Genomic DNA, 17065 nt, shown 5'->3' on the forward strand with positions numbered 1-17065 from the left:
GTATCCAAGCATCTGATTCTGCTATCTTGACAGCTGTAAAAGTGGTTAACAGTATCTGGAAAGGTCCTCTCCAGCGCTCCTGCAAAGGTTCGGAGGTCCAGGTCTTCACACAGACATAGTCTCCTGGTTGGAAATCATGCACTGAATTTTCCAGGGGTAAAGGTCTATTCCAAATTACTGCATCCAAAGTTTTCCTTAGAAAAAGCAAATAGTTATACACACATCTTGTTTTCCTTTTACATGTATGTTTAGATTTGGTTCTAGAGACTCATATGGTTTTCCATATAATAATTCATAAAGACTGACTGAGGTTCCACTCTTTGGCTGTACCCTGACTCATAATAATGCCAATGAAAGTGCCTGAGGCCACTTTAGACTGGTTTCTTGACAAATCTTACTTACTCGTCGTTTCAAAGTTTGCTTCATCCTCTCCACTTTTCCACTAGATTGCGGTCTCCAAGACGCATGCAAATCCCAATTAATACCCAATACTTTGCTAACACTTTGGACTACTTCAGCAACAAAGTGTGGACCTCTGTCAGAGGAAATTCCAATAGAAACTCCAAATCTCGGAATTATTTCTTGTAATAACCACTTCACAACCTCTTTTTGCTCGTGTGGTGCGACAGGGAAGGGCTTCTGGCCATCCTGTAAAAGTATCAACCCTTACCAGGATGTACCGATACCCATTTTGTCTAGGTAACTCTGAAAAATCTACTTGCCAATAATCTCCAGGTTCTGTACCAGATTTCAGTCTACCCATTTGAACCTTTTTCTTAATCACTGGATTATTTTTCAAACATACTTCACACTTTGCAGTTACCGTTTTAGCTATTCCCAACATCTTATCTGGTATTACCTGCTTTCGTAAAGATGTTACTAAGGCTTCTGCCCCCCAGTGGCATTCTTGATGTCTCGTTTGAATTATCTCTCTCATCACCAGAGGTGGAATTACTACCTGTCCATTAGGAGTTATCCACCATCCAGCTAAGTTTTTCTTAGCATTTAATAACTGACCCAATTTGTCATCTTCCTCTGAATATCTCTGTTTTTCCCTAGGAAGGGTTACTGTTTTAGAAGGAATTATTGCCATTTGCAATGCTTGTTTCTTTGCTACCTTTTTTTTTTTTTTTTTTTTTTTTTTTTTTTTTTTTTTGCTGTTTTATCAGCTGAATTATTCCCAGCTATTATTTTTGTATTCCCAATGTGATGTGCCTTACAGTGCATGATTGCTACTTGATCTGGCTTTTGAACTGCTTGCAATAATTGTATAATTTCCTTTTGATGCTTAATGTTTGATCCTTGAGAGGACAATAGCCCTCTTTCTTTCCACAAAGCCCCATGGACATGCACTACCCCAAAGGCATATTTTGAATCTGTCCAGATATTTACTTTCTTGTCTTTACTTAATTCTAGGGCTTGAATCAAGACAATAAGTTCCGCTTTCTGGGCTGATGTAGTACTCGCCAATGCTCCTGCTTCTATAACTGTAGTATCTGTTGTTACCGCATATCCAGCGTATCGGACTCCTTGTTCCATAAAGCTGCTTCCATCAGTATACAATTCCCAGTCTGATCGCTCCAATGGTACATCCTTCAAGTCTTGACGACTGGAGTAAACATACCCGATGGTAGCCAAGCAGTCATGTTCCAGTTGTCCTTCTTCCTGTATGGAACTTAAAAACACTGCAGGATTTACCAGGTTAGTTGTCTTTAAAGTCACATCATCTTGTTCAGTCAGTACTACCTGGTACTGCGTCATTTGGCTCGGAGACAGCCAGTGTCCCCCCTTTTGTTCTAAAACAGTTATCACCATGTGTGGGACATAGACTGTTATTGTTCTTCCCAAAGTCAATTTCCGAGCTTCTTGTATGAGCATCACTGTCGCTGTCACTGCTCGAAGGCAGTTTGGCCACCCTTTACTCACTGTGTCCAGTTGTTTAGAGAAATATCCGACTGGTCATTTCCAGCTTCCTATCTTCTGAGTTAACACTCCCAGTGCCAGGTGTTGCCTTTCGTGAACAAACAACTGAAAATCTTTGGTTAAATCCAAAAGTCCCAAAGCAGGTGCAGGCATTAAGGCACGTTTTAACTCTACAAAAGCCTTTGCTGTGGTGGGCCCCATACAAAGGGAGAATTCTTTTGGGCCTCATACAGCGGTTTAGCTATTAGCCCATAGTTCATAATCCAAAGATGACACCACCCAGTCATTCCCAAAAATGCTCTGAGTTCATGAATATTTCTCGGCTCAGGTATACCACAAATAGCTTCTTTGCGATCTTTTCCTAATTGTCGTTGTCCTTTTGAAATCTCAAAGCCCAGATATATCACAGTCTGGCAGGCTGTTTGGGCTTTCTTCCTGGATACCTTGTACCCATTTAGTCCCAGGAAATTCAAGAGGTCAATAGTCACCCGTATGCAAGTAAATCTTTCTTCTGTAGCAATCAGTATGTCATCCACATATTGTAAGAGTAAATGCCCAGGTCTTGATTTATCCTGTTTCCAGGTTTCAAGTTCCTTTGCTAACTGATTTCCAAAAATAGTTGGACTGTTTTTAAATCCTTGGGGTAATCTAGTCCGTGTCAGCTGCATCCTTCGCCCGGTTTGAGGATTTTCCCATTCAAAAGCAAACAGTTCTCTACTTTCCTTTTCCAAAGGTATACAAAAGAAAGCATCTTTTAAATCAAGCACTGTAAACCACCGATAAGTCTCCCTTAATGCTGTTAACAGTGTATAAGGGTTTGCTACTACAGGATAAATATCCTGAACTATTTAGTTTACTGCTCTCAAGTCTTGCACCAGCCTATATTCACCCGAGGGTTTTCTGACTGGTAGAACAGGAGTATTATACTCAGATTCACATTCTTCCAAAATTTTATACTCCAAAAATTTATCAATCAATTTCTTCAACTCCTGTCTCACTTCTGATTTGATTGGATATTGTTTAGTTCTCACTGTTCCCGCGCCTTCCTTCAAATCTATTTTAACAGGTTCTGCTAGTTTCGATTTACCAGGAATATTTGTTTCCCATACAGTAGGGATCGCTGCCAAATCCACCTCCGGTGGAATTTCTTGTTCCTTTACTTTTTCTTGTATCATCAGGATTTCTCCCGTTTTTGACTCAGGTATTTTCAAGAAAAGTTCTCCTTCGTCAAAAACACTTTGTGCATTTAATTTGGATAACAAATCTCTTCCTAAGAAGGGTATCGGACATTCTGGTACATACAAAAATTCACGTGTAGTTATCTTATTTCCAAATTTCAAATCCAGGGGTTGCAGGAATGGCCTGGTTTTGTTCCAATTTTTCCTTTGCAGGTATTTAATAAAAAGAAAATGTCGCTCCTGTATCCACTCCCAATCTCACAATTGGAACAACATTTTTTTTCCCACTTTCTTATTATCAGAAGTTATAGCCATTACCAATTATCTCTAATAGTTAGCTTACATTCATCCTGCCTGCGGCGAATGAAGAGACGGAACGCAGCTTGATGCAAGCAAATGTCAATTTATTGTACAGAAGCACGAGTTTTTATACTCTTTCAGAAGCTGCGCGTTTTAAACAGATTGCTTCTTGAAGCTAAGCATTGCATACTAGGCAATCCCTGATTGGTGGTTAACTACCAGCAATTAACCACAAGGTGTTATCTTTCCTTGGCGCCATCCATCTCCCATTCCCCTGTGCTCTGCAAACATGCCTCATCATGTTAATTGTTGTCTAGACAAGCTCAGCGCATTCCCCTCAGCAAACTGATTGCCATGCATGGTCCTAGTTTCCAGCCTGCTCCTGCATCTCCCCCTTCCTGTTGCACAAAAAGAACCTTTGAAACCGAACGAGTAAAAACAAGGTATAAGTAATAGAACAAATAAAAATCCAACTGAGACATATTATCAATGTCAAAATAACTCACTGTCTTTGTTCCGTACAATTTTACAATTTCCCCTTTTTGTTTTTGAACAGCTAGTACCAGGTTTTTCATGTTCTGCAGGGCCCTTGAAAACATGACAGCAACCAAGGTAATAGCAAACAAACAATACTGCCAATTGAGTGAATGGATGCCAAAAAGGCTGACATTTTCTCAGATTTTGATAACATGTTGCTGTAACGGGGCGCTTAAAATCCTTTCAGCACATACCATCAAAATCCTCGCAGCCATGTCCTTGAACCAACAACAAAAAGCAGTGTTCTCTTCTGCTCCCGGGTGAACAGCTGAGAAGAGGAGGCTCCTCCGAGGAAATCTCCCGGGGCGCGCCTAGGAGCGTCCGCTCCGCAGCTGGTCCCTCAGCCGAGCAGAAATCCTCCTGGCTGGCTCGCCAAAACTGACGTGCAGAATTAGACTCTATAACTCGAAAGTTATAAAGTAGGTATGTTTATTGCGCGCAGATGCACGGGGGATCACTCCTCCTCAAGCGTGCATACCCGAAGTGACGAACCATCCCACATTTATACAATGAAACAAATGAATATTCAATTAGCGCCTATACATATTTGTTACCTAAACCCCGCTTCCTATGTTAATTAGCTTATCAGTCCGTTTCCTGGAATGTGGTGGTCTTGCAGGTTTGTAGGTGATTCATGTTCTTGTGACCATCTAATCTTCTTCAGCAAGGAAAGGTGATTCATGTCCTTGTGACCATCCAATCTTCTCCAGCAAGGAGACTTAGCACTCCCTCCCTCTAGATAGCATTTGAATGTCTCTCATCTTCTCTCATTCTCTTTTAAATAGCCCCTTTTGTTAGAGAAAGAAGGGCAGGCATCTCCCCGTCTCCCCTTTGTTAGAGGAAGAAGGGCAGGCGTCTCCTCAAAAACTGTAGTTGTCTCCTCAGAGCTGTGTGCCTATGTGATCAGACACCGCACCCATGACTAGTCACCATACCCACATTTCTGAGTAGACATATACAATCACAGTCGGTGTTAAGCGTCCCCATTTCACACTATTTCTCCATATCAAAACAAGGTGATTTAACTCTTTAATGCTTTCCCTGCTGTTACTCTGGATAAGAGAAGAACCGCTGTGACACGTTCCCATCATAGCCTCCTACTACATTAACATCTACAGAAAGACCATTATCGACATTCAAAGTGTAAACAGTATCATCTTCTTTTGGATTAACATTATACATAGGTGGAAGGGCACACCAAACAAGAACTGGTTCAGTCAAAAAGTTCGAAACATAGCATGTCTTCTCTGAACATACCTCTGGGGTCATTCCCTTCATTCCCTCTTTTTTTATGCAAAGAGAAACACTTTCACCAAAAAAGAGAAGCCCCTATTCACATCTCTGAGCCCGGACACAAACCGCAGCTGTATGCGCCACCAGGCTCGGGGCAGGAATCATTCATGCAGTTCCATAGCTATATATCTCTACAAGCGTGCAGACACCTATTAAACACTAGATAACCATGTTTATCTTTCCTATTCTCCTTCACAATACCTAGTTGTTCTCTCATCTCTTGTTAGGTCAAATAATTCTCCAGTTTCCTCTCCTATCTCTCTCTTCAGACATTCTCTATCCTCCTGATATGGAGAAATAGTGTGAAATGGGGACAATGGACATCGATTGTGATTGTATATGTCTGCTCAAGGAATGTGGGTATGGTGACTAGTCATGGGTGCGGTGTCTGGTCACATAGGCACACAGCCTTGAGGAGACAACTACAGTTTTGAGGAGACGCCTGCCCCTCTTCCTCTAACAAAGGGGAGACGGGGAGACGCCTGCCCTTCTTCCTCTAACAAAAGGGGCTATTTTAAAAAAGAATGAGAAAAGGATGAGAGATATTCCAATGCTATCTAGAGGGAGGGAGTGCTAAGTTTCCTTGCTGAAGAAGATCGGATGGTCACAAGAACATGAATCACCTACAAACCTGCAAGACCACCACATTCCAGGAAACGGACTGATAAGCTAATTAACATACGAAGCGGGGTTTAGGTAACGAATATGTATAGGCGTTAATTGAATATTCATTTGTTTCATTGTATAAATGTGGGATGGTTCGTCACTTCGGGTATGCACGCTTGTGGAGGAGTGATCCCCCGTGCATCTGTGCGCAATAAACATACCTACTTTATAACTTTCGAGTTATAGAGTCTAATTCCGCACATCAGTTTTGGCGAGCCAGCCAGGAGGATTTCTGCTCGGCTGAGGGACCAGCTGTGGAGCGGACGCTCTTAGGCGCGCCCCGGGAGATTTCCTCGGAGGAGCCTCCTCTTCTCAGCTGTTCACCCGGGAGCAGAAGAGAAACCCCTGGATCCACGGATAAAACGGTATGTTTAGTAACGGGGCAGCTGGTGAGACGCACGGAGACATCCGGCGCGCAGCGTAGTCCCCAGGAGGAAAGGTACCTTGGGAGGGGGTTTGCTGACCAAGGGGTGGCCGCTAGCGATCTTGAGGGCAGATCGAGCAAACCCGAGGTTACTGCCATTCCTAAAAGCCCGGAGGCCTCGTGACGGAAAGCGGGGGGTGGGACGGAATAAGGCGGGATCTCACAGGAACAAGAGGGACCTCTTAGCAAAAGTAAAAGGGAAACTTTTGCGTAGGAAAAAAGGAAGCTAAAAACTTCCTTTAAGTTGTCTTAAGAATTGGGGAATTCCTAGAATGTAACAACTGAAATAGCGCTCTGTGTCTTGTTTGTTCTGTGTGTTGTCTTGTTATATGTTCAAAACTTGGTGTTATGAAATGTATGTTGAAAAATATTAATATTCTGGTAATTCGTGGCAAATAGCAGAAAACTTAACACTCTGCTTAAGACCAGGAAAAATTGGTTTTTTGTTTGTTGGCAATTGTTCATTGAAATGCATACTTTGTGAACTGTCAGTGTTCCTAAAAGTTGTACATAAGTGCACGGTACCGTATAACATACTGCTTGTGTGACTGAGGGCTGCCCGGAGAGTGTGAATGATGTGATTGAGATGCGCATTTTGATTTTCAGTGTATAGCTTAATTATTTTGACTGAGTGTGAGTGCAAGAGTGCTTGAGACGCGCGTTTGAGTGCAAAACAAGTAAGGAGCTCTATCCGTGTTTCCGACCTTGGGTGGCTAAGGTGGCCGGAGAAAAAGTAATTAAAATTGTAAAATGGGAAATGGAAGGAGTAAGCCCTGTGAAAAATCGCCCTTGGGTTGTATATTAAAACATTGGAGTGATATCGTAGGACATGGTGGTACCGAAAATAGAAGGAAATTGATTAAATATTGTAATCAGTAGTGGCCTTTGTATAAATTGGAGTGATGCGAAATGGCCTCAGGAGGGAGGAACATTAGATTATAACACTGTCCTGCAATTAATGTTGTTTCTGAGGAGAGAGGGAAAATGGGACGAAGTATCGTATACAGACATGTTCTTCGTCCTCCAGGACAAACCTGAGTGGCAAAAGGACTGTGGATTAGTACCCCCTCAGGATCCTATGGTACTAACACTAGAAAGAGTGCGGGATTAACATCACCTGATCTTTGATTATGGCTCTAGAAAAGGATAGAAAAAAAAAAAACCACAACAACTGAGACCTAAACTAGAAAGATGTTCTTGTTGAAATTTTTGTGTTTAAAAGCTCAGGTTGCGGTTCCTTCTGTAGAGCAACCAGAATGAAACACGTTGTAAGATAAAAATTTGTACTGATGTATGTAAAACCTGAGGCAGGTGTGTGTGTGTGTGGAGAATCAAAGACCTTGTGAAAGTGTTAAAGTATTGGGGTGAGTTTGTACAAACCCCCGTACCCCCTCGAAGGTGCGGCTGAGTCACGCTGGATGCACGGCAGGGTGTTTGCTATTTGCCTGCGAAGGCTGATATGTAATAACACAGACTTTAAGCAACAAGTAGCAGATTTGCATTCAGGGTAAGAAAGAGTTAAAACTGAAATGCTGCTGCAGAGGCAGGCCTGTGTAACCTGCAGAGCAGGAACAGCATCTCCTGCCCCGAATCCTCCTGATGGTGGGGAGGAGGGGATTGCTGTTGCTGACAATTGAGCAGAAGGACCTGACAATGTCACCCCAATTGCTGCAGCATTTGCAGTACAACAGGACCCATAACTGCCCTTTAGGGCAGGGAATGGGTATGAGGTGGAATTTTAGTGAATACAAAACCAACTTATTTGTTAAACTTCAGTAAAAAAAAATAATAATAAAAAATTGTTACAGTTGTGGGAGCTGCTGGCCACCAGGAAAACATCCTGAAACCTTTAAAGTACAAACTAAGAAAACAAACAAGAATGCCAAATTCACCAAAATCTTTGTTGGGATGAGATTTATTAGAACATCTAGACATTTAAAGAAGGAGAAATGAAACTAAAAGTTAAAAATGATCAAGTAATTGAAATATTAAGCTTATCTTTAATTCAACAGAAAAGTGGAAAAGAGGACCTCCCTGAAGTAAAATAATTTTTTAACCAGGTGTATCCGAAAATAAAAGGTGAAAAATGCTTTACCTGTTACAGTAAAATGATAAGGGGGAGGCTTGCCCAGTTCAGATAAAAACAATATCCCTTGGTCAGCAAGGCTGTGGGGATATTGGCAGAAAACCTGAAATAATATACACTCTGTAGTAGTTCTACTAATGTAAATCTGTGTGTTTTGCCATGACAGTGACTTGTTATGGGATGTGCAGATGAAACTGCATTGACAACGAAGTACAAGGAATAAGGTTGGTCAGGTGTCTCCTACCATAGTCAAGGGCAAGACTGGGTTGGCCTCTGTGTTTGCCACCAAGAAGAATCTTGAGCTCCGCTGCTGGCTGCAACCCAGTAGGCCTTGAGCGGTGGGAACATATGCCATGCCAGACCTTGATGTGAGGAATGGCCCCCTCTGTTATAAGAGGGTCATCCAGGAAGAAAGAACATAAGATGGCCCATTGAGGCACTGATTTGGAAATTGGAAACCACCTGGCCGACCATGAGGCCAAATGAGTAACAGAGGAGGTAGGAAAGGAGGAATTATCCTTAATACCCAACGATAAAATCCAAACTGTAAGTACAGATCAAGAGCCAAACTATTCTAAAGAAAACTTAAAGGTAATTCAGGACATGAATGATAAAATAAAATTAAGTAAGTGGACTTATTTAAGGGATGGTCGTATAGTGGTACCATCCAATTTAATATGGACCACAGCCCTATTATTAATAAGATGCATTGGGGAGCTGATGCTTTATATAAAAGTCTAAATCAGAAATTGATAGGGCAAAACTTGTATACTGTAATAAAACAGGTGACTCAGCAATGTGAAATGTGTTTATGCAATAATCCCAATAAAGCAAATAAAATTAAACTAGGGAACATTAGTAGAGGAAATGTTCCAGGGCAACATTGGCAGATCGATTTCTCGGAACTTCCTTGAAAAGGGGGGTATCGATATTTATTAGTACTAACAGATACCTTTTCAGGTTGGCCAGAAGCCTTCCCATGCAGAACTGCTAAAGCCCGGGAAGTGACCAAAATACTGCTCCAAGAGATAATACCTAGGTTTGGAGTTCCAGCGGTAATGTCCTCGAATAGAGGACCACATTTTGTGTCCAGAATAGTGCAACAGATCAGCCACCATCTAGGAATAGATTGGCAATTACATACCCCATACCGACCACAATCGAGTGGCCAGGTGGAAAAGATAAATCATCTAATCAAACAACAGATTGTCAAGTTAGGTCAAGAAACAAATCTAACTTGGCCCCAGTCTTTGCCATTAGCTCTTACACGAATTCGAACTAGACCAAGAGCAAAAGAGGGGCTTAGCCCATTTGAAATTTTGTATGGACGACCCTATGGGGTACAAAAGGGGACGTCTTCACAGATTGGTGAAAGAAACAATGACTTCCTATATGGTGGCACTAAACAAACAATTAATAAGAATTGAGAAGCATGTGATGGGAACACGCAGTAAGGGTCTGGATGGACCTGTTCACGATATACGACCAGGGGACTATGTATACGTTAAGTGTTTTACAGATAAAACCCTGGAACCACAGTGGACCGGACCTTTTCAAGTCCTACTCACCACCTACACTGCAATCAAGGTTGAGGGACAGAATTCTTGGATTCACCATACCCGGATCAAGAAAGCCCCTGCAACTTCGTGGAAAGTAACCCCAAATAAAAAAGAACTGAAACTTAAATTTACTCGGACAAATGGGAACAATGTGGGTGGCAAGTAAGTGAACCTGAGCAGTTGTGGATCCACCATATGGGAAGGGCACCACAACAAACAAGATAGAACTAAAGAGTCTGGGACTGAGCCAGTGGCCAGTCTTGCCCAATTTGTTATCAGTAAGCCCCAACTCAAACAAAGATATTTTTAATCAAAACAGATTTTATATGTATATATGAGGAACGTTTAGATTCTTAAAATGATCAATAGTGGGTTTAAACCATTTGTGGTTTTTTTGTACCCTCTCTCTTGCCTACAACCAAGAGCCTGATAACTGGCCTTGGAATCATGCCCAGAAAAAACACACTGGAATAATGGGAAAGGTGGACTCAAAGACGAAACTAGCTATGGTGTTTTTTTCTGAAAATGAGGTGTACCAAAGGAATCAATGGGATCGGGAGGATGTACACAAAGTCGACCGATTATGGGGAAAAATTAGGAGATAGGATAAAAGTAGGGTGTCAAACATATAATGAAAAAGATAACACCAAGATTTCAGGAGACACCCTGATTAATGTCAGAAAGGTAGATAAGGAATTTACCCTTCTAAATACAGCCATGTGCTTTAATTCACGGGAATGTTGGCACAATTTTACCTTAAGTGAGCCCATCTTTATAATATGCCTAGGAAAATATCCTTTTGAACATAGAACATGGGCCAGAAAGATAGGCGACAAGTGGCAAACAGTAGATTTAGAATCTTGTATTATGCGAGAACAGCAGGGCTTCCTCTGTGAAAGCAATACTATAATGGCTCAGGATACTTGTTTAGATACAGATCAGAAAATATGTCATTTCGAGGCCCAACCAAATGCAAACTTGAAAACAGTAATTATATATGCAGGGAAGCAATGTGCGTGTTTGAGAACTAAGTGTAACACAATAACTGTAGATGGGGAGGTAAAGGAGACTGCACAATATTCAAATTACTGTATCTGTAATTTTACATCTAACTTTACCCTATCACAGATGATAATTCCTACCCCCATAGGACTAAATATAAGCAGTATAAAAGAACTATTAAGACATGCAGATTTTACAACGTATACTGGAAGAAACCAAAGAAAAGGGACACGAAACTCTTCTTATGATCCATCATGATATAGAGGGGATCAAGAAAGTTTTAAAAAAGGTAGAACAGGATAGAAACCATAATTGGTGGGATACTCTCTTTGGCTGGTCACCTTCTGCAACAGGAATTCTTAACACTATGGTACACCCCATTGTGATCTTATTGATCAGTTTAGGAATTTCCTTAATACTAACCATTATGTTCTATTTGTGGGTTTGGAGAATGTTTAAAAGGGTAACACTTATGTATGATGCTTTATATCATTCGGGAAGACTGCTTAAGTAAAAGAATTTACTTAATTTACTAGAAAAGGGGGGATTGATATGGAGAAATAGTGTGAAATGGGGACAATGGACATCGATTGTGATTGTATATGTCTGCTCAAGGAATGTGGGTATGGTGACTAGTCATGGGTGCGGTGTCTGGTCACATAGGCACACAGCCTTGAGGAGACAACTACAGTTTTGAGGAGACGCCTGCCCTTCTTCCTCTAACAAAGGGGAGACGGGGAGACGCCTGCCCTTCTTCCTCTAACAAAAGGGGCTATTTTAAAAAAGAATGAGAAAAGGATGAGAGATATTCCAATGCTATCTAGAGGGAGGGAGTGCTAAGTTTCCTTGCTGAAGAAGATCGGATGGTCACAAGAACATGAATCACCTACAAACCTGCAAGACCACCACATTCCAGGAAACGGACTGATAAGCTAATTAACATACGAAGCGGGGTTTAGGTAACAAATATGTATAGGTGCTAATTGAATATTCATTTGTTTCATTGTATAAATGTGGGATGGTTCGTCACTTCGGGTATGCACGCTTGTGGAGGAGCGATCCCCCGTGCATCTGCGCGCAATAAACATACCTACTTTATAACTTTCGAGTTATAGAGTCTAATTCCGCACGTCACTCCCCTTTTTTGCTTGTTAATTGCAAGGAGGCAAAGGGTGTGTGTAGCTGGGTGACCATGACCTGCTTTATGTTACAATCAACTAAACACTGAATACAGAAAAAAAAGCATGGGAGACATAAGGCAAACATCAATACAGTGGTTAAAGATAATTATAATAAATCCTGTAATACTTTTGAGTCATGGCCCAAAGTTTCCCAGCCGTGAGAAGAGACCAAAGGCATCCCGCCCCTGGCTCTGTTGCAGATCTTTGTTTTAAGGCTTTTGAGTTTTGTATACTTTTGTAAATTAATTCACAGTGGTCACTCAGATTCACGTAACACATCCTATCAAAGTCTTCACACTTGTGTCCCTGTGCTAATAATAAAAATCAATAGCAACTCGGTTCTGTAGCAACATATGATGGACAGAATCAACATCTGTTAATAAGCCAGAAAAAAAAGAACAGTATTTGTAGTATTACTTTGTTTAGCAAGCTAGCAGCCTAATTTACTAAGCAAGTTAAGAGCGTGTACTATTCTTACAGAAGAGATTAGAGAAGCAAAAATCTGTTATGCTGCATTCCAGAACTCAGCCTGAGAATTACAGTCTGCTGTGAGTTCTGCATTACAATCATTTGACACATGTTGGGGTTGCGATTGTGAAAGTTGTCCGTTTACAATTTTCATTGGCATTATCACAGCTAGTTGTTTTAAAAGCAACCCTTGAGCTTCCTTATGTTCGACTTGTTGCAAAATATTCTGAAGCCAATCAATCAAGTTAGTATTAAAGTTAGTGACTCTCTAGGACCCTGCAAGACTATGGCAAGACTCCCGCATCCAGACTGCCTTAATAGCCATCTCATTCATTTGCAAACAGTTGTCCCTGGGATACCTTGCCTGAGTCACAGAATCGGCACAGTTAATTTCTCCAGCCAACTGCTCATAGTCAACAGCAATTCCCCGATTAAGGTTTTCAATCAAGGCCACTACACATAGCTCACAAAAATCAAATAACCACATCATATACTGTATCAGTTAGTACCATACAAAGCAATAACTTCCAATCATGCAGTGTGAGTGTATAAGGCTCTGCCATCACTTCAAGAAGGGACATAGCAAATGTATTATGAATTCTCCCTTCCCTCACTGCTTTGCTTAACTCTTTAACAGCCTCGTATTGCACAGGCTGCCACTCTGCAGGTTGATTTGTCTGACAAAATACTGAACATGCCATAGCGACTCCCAAAACCCATCACTTAAGTGCTTCCCACTTGCATTCCTGCCACCAATCCCTCAGACCCCCTTTCACCCTCCCCAAAAATACAATCAATGCATCAGGAGAGACAAGGGGGTGGGGGAAAGGTCTAGCTCCTTTTCCAGATCTATAGGACCTGGATCAAAAGGTTTATCAGTGTCAATAAAATCATTGTCTGAGTTGTCCTGTTCCCGTGCTTGGTCCTGTGTTGTGAGGGTTGCTGCAATCAGTGACAGAAGCTTTGGGGGCAGAGGAGGTGTGGACAGAATCGCCATCGCTGACTGTGTCTTGAGAAGAGTCGTGCTGTCGGTGGAATTTACAGCTTCCTCTGGTTTAGCACCATTAGTAGAATTAGTCCACACTTGGCAAAGAGTAGTCAGAATTTGCCACCAAGATGCTAAATGCATTCCCGACACGGAGTTCCCCTCCGCGGCAGCATCATACGATTCGCTGCTCTATGTACACACTTTCATTCTTTCAAAGTCTCTAAAGTTTCTTGGCTGCTCACCTGTCTCGATGAATACAGGTGTTATCCTCGGGGTTTAGGTTGTCCGCCTGGTCCAGACAGCAAGACAATCGTTCAGCCAAGCCGTCTCCTCCGGAACACAGCCCTCTTCCACGAGCTGTCTTTTTTATCGACCAGTTCCGTCCTTATTCTTCCAAGGCTTCGGAACACCACCATAGGGGTCACCATTTGAGGAAACTGAGGCACGGACTCCCTGATCTGACTAGAAGACCCTTCATGAGTCCCTATACGTCTCTTTCTGGGGATGAAGCCTGATTCCCCATTACGGATTTCCCACAGCTCACCTCTCAACTCCGGAGGGATTTATGGCTGGCTCCAGCTTCCTTTCAGCAGATCATTCAAAGTTCTGTGGGATTCGCTGCATGTCGCTCAGACAGGCGATTCGAGAGCCCTTCACATTAGATCCTTAAACGCATCACGTCGGGGTCACCAATTTGCGGCGAATGAAGAGACGGGACACAGCTTGATGCAAGCAAATGTCAATTTATTATACAGAAGCACGCGTTTTTATACTCTTTCAGAAGCTGCGCGTTTTAAACAGATTGCTTCTTGAAGCTAAGCATTGCATCCTAGGCAATCCCTGATCGGTGGTTAACTACCATCAATTAACAACAAGGTGTTATCTTTCCTTGGCGCCATCCGTCTCCCACTCCCCTGTGCTCTGCAAACATGCCTCATCATGTTAATTGTTGTCTAGACAAGCTCAGCGCATTCCCCTCAGCAAACTGATTGCCATGCATGGTCCTAGTTTCCAGCCCGCTCCTGCACCTACCAATCCTTTCTTTGTCTTAAGTACAAGAACAAATCCACATTTGGCATTTTATTCCATTTCCCTTCTCTTTTACAATACAGCATTAACTGCAGAATAGTGTTATAATTCAGTGTCCCATTCGTGGGCCACTTTTCCTGATCATCCAATATATACAAAGGCCACCAATTATTACAATACTCAAATTATTACAATACTCAATCATCTGGCTCTTTTGCAGATCATCATGTAAATTTCCCCAATGTGCCAATAAACATCCCAACAAAGAATTTTTCGGGATTTTGTCATTTACAGCAAGATTACCCATGCTTTTACTTTTAAACAACCGAGTTAACTTAGATGCCCTGGTATAATCACTCACAGTACAATACACAATTATTCAACTCTGTCACTCTGATCCGCGGATCCACTCTCCACACTCGCTTTTGTGCTCAATTGCACGTCTCACCCTTACAGCCACACTCACACTTTCCCACAGTTACTTTAAACAAAGACATAAAACACAGTATTATACACTTCTTAATTTTCTTCTCAATACTCAAATACAAGAAAAAATTCCGTATCAAAAAACCCCCACAAAACCCTTCTAACTTCTTGTTAGAGGCACTACTTTAGAGAACACTATAGCATATGGGTTCTCTTGTTTCCACTTTTGCCCAACCCTGCAATAGCTTTCGCTTATGTCTTACGGGCAGACTCCTAGTCCTACCCTGCACAGCTTTCACCGCGTCTGACAGGCAGACTTACTCAGTGGGACTCCAACCCACTGGTGGGACTCTAACCCACTCCTTACCATACACTTATTACAGTGGGACTCCTACCCACTTCCTCTAGTGCACTTACTTTACTGGGACGCTAACTCACTAACTACAATTAGGAAAAGAAGTGTCTTACCAAAAATCCAGGGAACGTCGCGAAGAGCCTTATGGATCGGGGATCAATGGGTATCCCGGAGAAATCCTCGGTGCCGGCTGGACCCGATCAGGTCCCCGACTCCTCCGGTCTCCTTCGGCGAGGTCCCATCTGGGTCGCCAAAACTGTTGCCGAAATCTCGGAATGAAGAACTTATCGACACCAATGTGATGTAGATAAGCAGACACTTCTTTATTGACGGCCGGGTGCGTGAGCGAGTCCTCTCACGATCAACGCACACCAAGTCTCAAAATTAGACACCATATATAGAACTTATTCATACATATTCATTAAGTATGCATGCATAACCATGATATTTCCCGTAAAGCATTAACAATTTCTCCTCCTATATCCGATTCTGCGCAGTAGAGCTTAGAAAGGTCTAGAAATGGGCCTGGGGTACAATTTGGGTAGGTGGTATATGAGTCGGTGGTCGCGATCTCCCCCTGCCGGAATTACCTTTTACTAAAGTTCACGGTTTCTTGGCAGGTAACCACAAGCTGTTCCAGGCGACTCTCCCCAGTTTCCATTCATCTCATATTCTGACATTTCAATACACCTTCTACATACAGAAGACTGGTCAAATACAAAGAAACCTTTCAAACCCTAAAGTTATTACCAAAGTTTTAACAATGGTTCTAGCCCATTCTTCTAGCTGTGGTAGGGGATGTAGAGAGGATCTCATAGCAGCTTTTGCTGTGCAACTATAAGTTTCATTAAAATAGATTTCTTATCCTTCTGTCTTTCTATTCTATAAAAGAATTTTATAAAATCAAATAATCAATCAAATAAAGTCAATCAATCTTAACTTATTAGCAAAACTGTGACACCTGTGTGGCCGTTTGTGCCCGTTGCCCCTTGTCCCGTTGATAAGATCCCGTCGGGCCGAGGCCCAGGTGCGGTGCCCAGTGCCCAGGCAGCGCCCTGAGGGAAGGTGCCGGAGGCAGTGACAGGCACGGGGGCTGGTGGCCCTTCCCCTGGCCGCCTGGCCAGGCACGGGGGCTGGTGGCCCTTCCCCTGGCCGCCTGGCCTCAGCCACTCCTGCAGCTGGGGCGAGAGAAGGCTCCAGGAGCCCAGGGACTGGGGCTCCCAACTAGGCACACCTAGAAGCCTCTGGGACTCTTTGTCCAACAGCCCTGCTGGCAGCTGCGGCGCTGGATCCAGGAGTGGTGATCTCCCCCTCTCTCTAGCTGTCTTGCCCCATGTCCCGCCCCCGCCGCCTCAGCTTTTTCTCCTAAAGTAATACAAGGCCTACCCCAGCTTCTCCTAAAGCCACATAGCTTGGTTGGATATAATTGTGAAAGGGTCAATGTTTACTGGGTGTTTGTTCCATTAAAGTTGATGTTTAGGTACGGACCTCAGGTGTTACCTCAGCGCAACCCACAGCAAGGGCATTTGCGAGTCTCAGTCGCTCTCTCCCTCCTCATAGCTGGGATGCGACAGATCCCCCCTGAGTCTTCTCTCCTGCAGGCTGAACAGGCCCAGCCCTCTCAGCCTGTCCTCCTAAGGGAGATGCTCC

The 17065-nt window shown here is 42.7% G+C and overlaps 1 long non-coding RNA gene across 1 annotated transcript; it reads right to left on the bottom strand.

Annotated features, from left to right (window-relative positions):
- Positions 1–1062: 1062 nt before the first annotated feature.
- On the bottom strand, positions 1063–16470 carry LOC308062987. Its single transcript, XR_013927783.1, has 2 exons — positions 14638–16470; positions 1063–3455 (listed from the first exon to the last, which is right to left on the bottom strand). It is a non-coding gene; the product is annotated as an uncharacterized lncRNA (long non-coding RNA).
- Between the last annotated feature and the right edge of the window lie 595 nt (positions 16471–17065).

Source organism: Falco punctatus, assembly GCF_963210335.1.
Source record: "Falco punctatus genome assembly, chromosome: 4".
Taxonomy (NCBI): domain Eukaryota; kingdom Metazoa; phylum Chordata; class Aves; order Falconiformes; family Falconidae; genus Falco; species Falco punctatus.